Source organism: Camelina sativa, chromosome 3 (assembly GCF_030686135.1).
Source record: "Camelina sativa cultivar CO46 ecotype springtype chromosome 3, ASM3068613v1".
Classification (NCBI taxonomy): Eukaryota; Viridiplantae; Streptophyta; class Magnoliopsida; order Brassicales; family Brassicaceae; genus Camelina; species Camelina sativa.
In genome coordinates, this window is record NC_141882.1 from 12,395,805 (window position 1) to 12,404,681 (window position 8,877).

At 35.4% G+C, this 8,877-nt stretch overlaps 1 non-coding gene across 1 annotated transcript; it reads left to right on the forward strand.

The window, feature by feature from the left end:
* Positions 1-6,811: 6,811 nt before the first annotated feature.
* LOC104776963 (precursor of CEP14) lies at positions 6,812-7,555 on the forward strand. Its single transcript, XR_015592058.1, has one exon. It is a non-coding gene; the product is annotated as a precursor of CEP14 (transcript).
* Positions 7,556-8,877: the final 1,322 nt, after the last annotated feature.

The following is an 8,877-nucleotide window of genomic DNA, read 5'->3' on the forward strand; positions in this document are numbered from 1 at the left end:
TTGGGCAGAGTTGGAAATGTTAAGGCCTAACTCGGTGGATCCAGTGGTTCTAAATGAAAGCCGTGAACAAGACAAGGTGTTTGGCTTGCTTTTGACGTTGAATCCGTCATACAATGATCTCATCAAACATATTCTTCGTTCGGACAAGCTTCCAAGTCTTGATGATGTGTGCAATCAAATTCAAAAGGAGCATGGTTCCATTGGTTTGTTTGGAGCAAAAGGTGATCTTATCACAGCCAACAAAGGAGAGGTAGCTGTTGCAAACAAGGGCTACTATAAAAATGATGGAAAGAACCGACTCATATGTGATCATTGCAAGAAGCCTGGACATCTTAAGGAGAAATGTTGGGCTCTTCATCCACATCTTCGCCCGAGAGGAACTAATCCAAGAGTGAATCAAGTGAGTGGATATGGTGAAACACAAGCTCTGATGGTTCCTCAAATCACTGAAGGAAACGAATCAGCGTTAGCAGCCTCCTCGGAGTTGGTGAGAAAATCTGACCTCGATGCACTCATCAAGGCTCTAAAAGAGTCTTCTGGTAACGCCTATCTTACTCTCAATGCTATGAAACCTCTTATTGTTGATTCTGGAGCCTCTCACCATATGATTAGTGATTCTAAGCTAAATAGAGATATAAAACCGGCTTTAGGAAATGTGATCATAGCCAATAGAGATAAAGTACCTATTGAAGGAATAGGAAACTTAAACTTGTTTGAGAAAACATCTAAAGCTTTTTATATGCCTAGCTTCACCTCTAATTTGTTATCAGTTAAAAGGGCAACTAATGATCTTAATTGTTATGCAATATTTGGCCCTAATGATGTTTATTTTCAGGATATTAAAACAAGTAGAGTGCTTGGCAAAGGAACCACTAAAGATGATCTTTATGTGATTGAGGATTCAAACCTATCTACTTCCCTTTCGTCATGTTTTAAATCAATAATGATAAGGCTAATAGTTCAGTGTGGCATGCTAGACTTGGTCATCCCCATTTTCGTGCTTTGGAACTTTTGCTGCCTAGTATTTCGTTTAAGAATAATGATTGTGAAGCTTGCATCCTTGGTAAACATTGCAAAACTTTTTTTCCTAAGTCCTCAACCATATATGAGCATTGTTTTGACTTAATTCATTCTGATGTTTGGACTTCACCTTGCTTATCTCGTGAAAATCAAAAATATTTTGTTACTTTTATTGATGAAAAATCAAAATATACTTGGCTAACCTTGCTTCCTTCTAAGGATAGAGTTCTTGATGCTTTTACAAACTTTCAAAACTATGTGACTAACCATTATAATGCCAAGATTAAAATTTTGAGATCAAATAATGGTGGGGAGTATACAAGTCATGCGTTCAAACAACATTTGGCCAAACATGGGATTGTTCACCAAAAAAGTTGTCCTTATACACCCCAAAAAAATGGCATAGCTGAAAGGAAGAATAGACATCTTATGGAGGTTGCTTGATCTACGATGTTCCACACAAATGTACCAAAGAAGTTATGGGGAGATGTTGTTGTAACAGCATGCTACTTGATCAATCGAACTCCAACAAAAATACTGAGTGATATCTCTCCATTTGAAGTACTTAACAAGATTAAACTGTCTATCAATCACTTACGTGTATTTAGATGTGTGTGTTATGTCTTAAAACCAGGTGAGCAGCATGACAAGCTTGACACTAAGAGTGTCAAGAGCATGTTTATTGGCTACTTAACTACTCAAAAGGGATATAAGTGTTATGAACCTGAAGCTAGGAGTGTTTTGGTATCAAGGGATGTCAAGTTCTTAGAATCTAAGGGATTCTATGATACAAGTAATTGGGAGGACTTGAAAGATCTTCCCTACTCTTCATCAGATAGAGCAGACAATCTCCGCATTGTTCTTGAAAGGCTTGGAGTTGCGAATAACCAACATCAACCTTGTTCTTCTCTAGATGAAACTGATAGTCCTCATAGTCAAGAAGCAGATGATTATGATAAAGCTGAAGATGAACTGAACAATCTAGGTGAAGAATGTGTATCCGAAGAGGATGATCTTGCTTTCGGGGGAGAAGAACCTAAATTAGAGGAAGAAGATCATGTGGAAGAACATCCAACTCAGGTTGAGGCTACAGAGGATGAGGCTATTGAAGTAATTCCCCTTCGACGAAGTGAAAGACTCAAGTCTGCTCCTAAGAACTGGAATAATCCTCGCATCTTCTATAATAGTCAGGCGGTTGCTCACCCTATACAAGTTGTATGCACTCTGGCACATTTTCCTGTTGAGCATCAAGTGTTTCTCACTCAAATTGATCAGCATTGGATTCCACAAAGTTATGAGGAAGCTAAAGAACAAAAAGTTTGGCGTGATGCGGTCGGAGATGAGACTAATGCAATGGTGAAAAATCACACATGGGACGAAGCTGATCTACCAAAAGGGAAGAAAGCTGTGACATCTAGATGGATATTCACTATAAAGTATAAGAGTAATGGGGAGATAGAACGATATAAAGTCAGGCTTGTAGCAAGAGGGTTCACTCAAACTTATGGAGAAGACTATTGTGATACATTTGCTCCAGTGGCCAAACTTCACACGGTAAGAGTAGTGCTCTCATTAGCTACTAATCTATCTTGGGAATTGTGGCAGATGGATGTGAAGAACGCGTTCTTACAAGGAGAACTAGAAGATGAAGTCTATATAAGACCACCACCAGGACTTGAAGACACTATTGGTCCCAGAAAGGTGTTTAAATTAAAGAAAGCAATATATGGGTTGAAACAATCACCAAGAGCTTGGTATCATAAACTCAGTTCAACACTGATGGAAAAAGGATTTAGAAGATCAGAAGCTGATCACACTCTTTTCACTTACCCAAGCCAAAGAGGTATTATAGTCATTCTTATATATGTTGATGATATTATCATCTCCGGGAATGACAAGGTAGGTATTCAAGATACCAAACTCTATCTTAAATCAGTTTTTGATATCAAAGATCTTGGAGAACTAAAGTACTTTCTTGGGATAGAAGTTTGCCGTTCTGAAGAAGGACTCTTCTTGTCGCAAAGAAAGTACACACTTGATCTTTTGAATGAGGCAGGTAAACTTGGATCAAAACCAGTTGAAACTCCACTTGAAGAAGACTACAAGGCTGGTCGTAAGGGGGAGATGAATGATGCTCCTTTCGAAGATGTAAAACAGTATCGACGGTTGGTAGGTAAGCTTATTTATCTCACCATAACACGACCTGATATATGCTTTGCTGTGAACCAGGTGAGTCAACATATGCAGAAGCCAACATTACATCATTGGAAAATGGTGAGCCGAATACTCAAGTATCTCAAAGGATCACTTGGACAAGGCATATGGATGGGATGTAATGGAAATGCAGAGCTGGTAGGATACTGTGATGCAGATTATGCTGGAGATCATGAAGATAGACGCTCAACTTCTGGTTATTGCACGTTTGTTGGAGGAAATCTTGTCACTTGGAAGAGTAAGAAACAAAAGGTGGTATCTCTCTCAAGTGCAGAGTCTGAATACAGGGCAATGAGGAAGGTCACAACCGAACTCATGTGGCTCAAAGCTCTCTTGAAGGATCTAGGCATCGAGACTCCAAAGTCGATCACAATGCATTGTGACAATGAAGCCGCTATTTACATTGCATCAAACTCAGTATTTCATGAAAGTACGAAACACATAGAAGTGGACTGCCACAAAGTCAGAGAACAAGTTCAGTTAGGAGTTATCTTGCCATGTCACACCAAGAGTTCTGAACAACTGGCGGACATTTTCACCAAAGTAGCGAGTTCCAAGGTTTGCGAGTATATACACTCCAAACTTGGACTTATGGACCTAACCAGGCCACCGATGAAGACCCTAAGCTATTGACTCCATACTCTTTTTCCCTTAGTATGTTTTTGTCCCAAATGGGTTTTACATACTAAGGTTTTTAATGAGGTGGGTGTTCATAGTTTCAAGCTTAACCTCTATTCCAAATGGTTAAGCTTGAGGGGGAGTGTGAACATGAACACACTACGAACATGTTCTCCTTATGATATAAGAACGTGTTCTTCTTAGGATATAAGAACCCGTTCTTCCTACGATTATAAATGTACATTCTAGTAGTTTCCTTATATAGAATCCACTGTATCCCTATAAATAGTTTGTAACTAGGTCATTATTATTCAAGGAATGAGAATCTCTCCTTCTCCTCTATTCTAACCTAGCCGCTCTCTCTTTCTCCCTTTCATTCTCTTTTGATCATTCTATCCCATTCTCTATTCTTCTCGTACTCTTTTGTAATTCTTACAGGGAAAAGGTTTATGAGGGGCACTCACAAACTCCGTTGCAAGCTGAAAGAATGGTTTTTGGTTTACGCCTTTACGCTTCAGTCTCGAATATATATGTTGGATTGTGTTTGAAGGAGATTGCTCTCAACTATTCGACTTGAGCTTTGAATGTACATTTGAGTATATATACTCCAAGATAGTGAGCTTTGAATGTAGAAATTTGTAGGAATAAATATCAGTACGTAGGGTTAAAAACAGACAATATTGTGGCTGATTCCTTGGCTAAATAAAAGAGAGCAACATATTTGTAGTATTATAGTATACATATCTAATATGTTTAATTTAAAACAAATTATGTGTAAGCATTTATTATATTACAAAGATCAGATGTGTACATAAAAGAGAGTAGTAGAGAGACTAGAGAGGATGGGACCGGACGTGTTCATCATGAAAACGCGGAACGCCAATGTTTCTCTGTTGACGGCAACACAAGAACATGGCCATGTGACCTACCCACTCTTTTCCTTTCCTTCTTCTTTTTGTCATTTCTTCACTTCTTTTTTCTCTTCAATTACTTTTGTCCAAAGAACCTACCCCTTAACGGTATCGGACACCCACCAAAGAACGATATTATAGTTTTTAGTAATTGAAAGGTTATATTATACTTTACTATCTTATATTATTAGTTTTGAGAATCCTACCATCTAGTTTGGATCATATAAATCTTATTTGGATGTATGTCATTTGAATCAATATGATACCATGTAAGGGTTTACTAGCTAGTAGCTACTTTAATATTAGTCGGAGACCATACTGGTTACCAGTAAACATGTCTTATACGATCATCTAACTAGAGAAAAATAGAACAGCAGAAACTATATAATATTTGTAGTAAGAAAATTATTCTCATTTTAATGTTTTATAGCGAAATTAGGAAAATACGTGGAGGCCAATTCTGGAGTCTTACTACCGCCCATGCTTTTGACTTTTCTCTGCCTCCACGAGTTTTATGTTAATCTCATTTAATGTGGTGAACACGCTTTGTATAGTTTCTACAGATAGATTGCAGAACTAATTTACTCTTTATATATGGTTTAGATATTAAACAAAAAAAAATGGCCATTAAAAGATACTATACTACTATTTGTTAACAAATTCCACAAACATTTGTCACTTGAAAATTTCCGGAAAATAATAAGTTTTCGAAAAAGAAATGAAATTTCTGAAAAGTTTCTATATTATTATGGCCAGAAGCCATTTATCCAAATCCCCGTATATTCAAAAATTGATTATAAAGTTTCAACACTAACCAAGCCTCCAAACACTTTACACTACCTTAATCAATTCATATTTTCAAGCATAGGTTTCGGTTAAACGGTCAAAATTCATGATTAATCTTTTATTTCACATGATTATTAACTAATTAAGTACTACTCCGAGTCTCCGACTAATGTTGACTAGTATGGTCTCCAACTAATTAATTAAGTATGAATTTAATGATGAAAATTTGTTTCAGGTTGCATGGTTAACAAATTCTTTAACAACTCGTTAGCCATCCAAGTATTTGATTACTTTAAAAATAATAATAAAAAAGATTAATTAAAAAGAATAAATGAAGTTATAAGTGTCTTAAATATACCATAGACAAAATAATTTAAACAAACTCCAAAAAGTTGGGATAACAACTTGAACCGGAAAGTGTGAAACTTGGGAACCTAACATTTTGTTTGACGGTGGTGTGACGACCGCCGTTGAAAATGGTGGCCGGCGGCTTCTGATACTTTGAAAAACATCAATTTCATCACTTACCAAACTCTTGCCCACGTGTTACATCGTATCTAATACCATATCCCAAGAGATTTAATTAGTCTACGGAACATCAAATCATTTACTAATTATATTAGTCTGATTGTATTAAAAATAATTAATTGTGATTCACTACGTACATAAGACTCAACTTGATTCACCAAATATCATTAACCAATCTCTTACATTCTCCTTTATGAATTATGACTAATCCCTTTCTTTTCAAGTCTGTATATTCTCTTCTTTGCTTTTAGTTTTTAATATTTGATATCTTTGACTTTGGCCTCCTTGCAAATTAAATACATTTCACATAGTGGAACAACAATTGTTTGGTAGTAATATTTATCTTTATGTGAAATCTAATTTCACCTTTTCCACTTCAGGCTGCTGTCTGAAACTTTCTATTTGACTTTTGAGTACTTTTAATATTCATATTTTTCTTTGTACAACTGAAACTGCCACGAATCTTCTTTCATAAGTTTGTGCTACATGACTTTTTGAACTTTGAATTTTCTTTCTCAATTCTTTTTTATACATGAACTTTGAAAATTGTAGCCAGGTTATACTAATTTGCTATGCATGCATGTGTTAGAGTGTCACATTAGACTTCTATTTTTAAGAAGAAGAAAAAAACCCAAAAGACAAATAGTGATTTCACCAATTTATTAATTAGTCACTTTTTATCAACATTCGAAAATAGGAACTCTCTCTTTCTCTCTCTCTATCTATTGACTATATATACAAATACCAACACCTCATTGTTTCAAAGCAACCTTGAGTCTTCAGAATTTTATTGAAATTTTCATCTCTCTATCTCTCTTTCTCTCTTTCTCTTCTCAAACCAAAAGCTTATTTTTTTCATCCCAAATATCAAAGCTCGTCATGGCCGTTCGTCTAATTCCATCCATCTGGCTCTTCATAGTCATCGCCGTCATCGTCTCAGCCTTGCCTTCGCCGGTCTCTCCAAGAAAGCTGTTGGAGATAAAGAAACAAGAAAACTTGACGGTGAGAGAGGAAGATAAGAGTCACGTGCCTCACGTAACCAAGACTAGTACCTTGACTGCCCTGCCAAAGGGCAAAATCCCAAACTCCTCGACGCCGAGCAAAAGGGGTCACGCCGAAGTCTACTCCGGAAAACTCCGATCTCGACATCTCTCCACCGTTGATCGGTTTCTCCAATCCGTTCCTAGCCCCGGCGTTGGTCATTGATATAGTCTCCCGGCCGCTAGGCACATATTTCATTTTTGTTTTTTTTTTAGTACATTCTTTATTCTTAACTATATAATACGAAATTTCCTTCGAGGTAGAGACTTTTGTTTTAGTTTTAGGAGTTTACAAATGTTTTTTTTCTTTGAAACAAATATAGAAAAACATACATTTTTTCGAGGTTACTATAATTTTAGTTTTGTTAATTATTCAAAAGTTTAATAATTGAATATCTCTTCTTGTAAATTAATTAATGGTACTTCATTTTATAACAAGTTGAATATTCGTGTTCAGTCGAAATTTCAGAGGATGTAACAAAAGATATATTAAGAGATCATACAATGATTATTATAAACGTTATCATATAGTTCTTAGCTCATATTTAATACTAAGATAAAAAAAATGTTGGAAAACATTTGTGTTTAATATATTGATTAAAGTCGATGCTGAAGATTCGAACAGAGATTTTTTATTGGGTACTACTGAATCTATAGTGAAAAGTTGAAAACCACATGGAAAAATTCAAACATTTCTTTTCGTCAAACTTTGAAACACATATCTAAACATCCTTTTAATACAAGGTTCGTATCTACTATATGAGATTTGAATAAAACTTTCAAATACATGTCTTAACACGTATACTATAGGTGTAAATCTGTATGAGATTCAATAATAATAATACTCAAAAAAGAAAATGTGTTAGTTACTTGTAGAGGTGTATAGCGTTGAAATGGGTGCCACTAGGCCACCGCTCATTGATGGGAGATTCATATAGTTTTGTTGAGGATTTATTCAATATCTCGATACAATTGGAGATGTCATCGTAGATATTTTGACTGTAGAAATATGGAAATTTAGTGAACTACTGTTCTTTCACAAGTATACAAATTCCTAATAAACAGAGTATGATTGGTGTGTAACAATTATGATTGGTGGTGCTATATGATATGATTGGTTAGTTATCTATAGCACGTTATGAACTTAAATTAAGTAACTAATAACAGTTTGAAAAAGTTAATCTTATATCTAGCCAAAATATGTTGAGGTAAGTTTGGCCAAGATGTACCCATCCGTCATCAATGAAGTAACAAATGGAGGTAAGTCATACGATCCCAAGTTCTGGAGAAGCTACCTGATGATATCTGAGTTTTAAAATTTTAGTAACCTAAACTACAAATGCATGGTAAAGTTTTTTATTATTTACTATTTTTAGGAGTCGAAATTTGGAGGACTAATGTGTTGCACAAAAAAAAAAAATACGAGAAATAGAGTAAGCTAAGACATGTTCAAATATGAATTGTCTGTTGAACTTGGTTTATCAGTGGGCTAGTTCCTAATGGGCCTTTGTACTTCTTTGCTTCAATTATGTTCTCTATGTGGGGTTAAACGCTTTAGAATTTGATTTGATATAAAACGTTTAAAATCATATGCATGGTTGCATTGCAGCTGTTCAGAAATAAACGCCATCTAAATAATATACAACTGAAATTTATAATTCTGAGTTTCATCTACAACTATAGATATAATAGTAAATGGATATATTGATCTATCAATCTTCGTATGAATAGCTTTATACAACACTTGTCAATTACATGAG